This window comes from Bison bison, unplaced genomic scaffold (genome assembly GCF_000754665.1).
Source record: "Bison bison bison isolate TAMUID 2011002044 unplaced genomic scaffold, Bison_UMD1.0 scf7180017864500, whole genome shotgun sequence".
Classification (NCBI taxonomy): Eukaryota; Metazoa; Chordata; class Mammalia; order Artiodactyla; family Bovidae; genus Bison; species Bison bison.
In genome coordinates, this window is record NW_011495059.1 from 5148694 (window position 1) to 5149539 (window position 846).

Below are 846 nucleotides of genomic sequence, written 5' to 3' on the forward strand. Positions count from 1 at the left end.
CTGGGTGCTCACACAGCTGGCTCTAGGCATGGGCAAGGCTGTGGGGAGCAGGTCTACATCCATCTCATCCACCTGCTGTGGGTGCATCAAAGTGAAAGTGTTGGTCGCCCAGTTGTGTCTGACTTTTTGCGACCCCATGAACTGCAGCCCACCAGGCTCCTCCGTTCATGGAATTCTCCAGGCAAGAATACTGGAGTGGGTTGCCATTCCCTTCTCCAGGGAATCTTTTGGACCCAGGGATCGAACCCCCATCTCTTGCATTGCAATCAGATTCTTTACCATAGCTCCCTCTGAACACAGAGAAGACCTCCTGCTCCCACCAGATGGAGACAACAATACCAAGTCGTCATAGGACTCCAGGCAAGATGATGGGTCTCAGGTTAGCAGGCCCCCTCCCCTGCTAAAGCCATGTTGGCAGTGGTAACAAAACTCTGAATCTTAACTTCAGTCCTCTTAGAAGAGCTCACAAATTTTCATTCCCACCTGCTTCCCATGAGCCCAGCTGTGTCATCCCTACACAAGTTGACTGAGTGTGAGTGTGTGTGTGTGTGTGTGTGTGTTGATATGCGATGTGTGAGTACTGGTCCAGAGAAGCCTTGACCAACAACAGAACTGGAATCCCAGCTCGCCCTCCCAAAATCTGACAGCAGGATGAGACAGAAAGCCACGATGGGCCTTGTTTTTTGATGGCAGACAATGCAGCAAGAAGCAGAACCATGGGAAGTGGTGATGCTATAGGCAGCTGGCTGAAAGGTGGGTTCTGAGTTCCTCTGGAACGCAGAGCCCACCTCCCCCTTCCCGCCCCAGCTGCCCTGCCCCCCGCCCCCAGCCAGGGCTGCTGGGCTG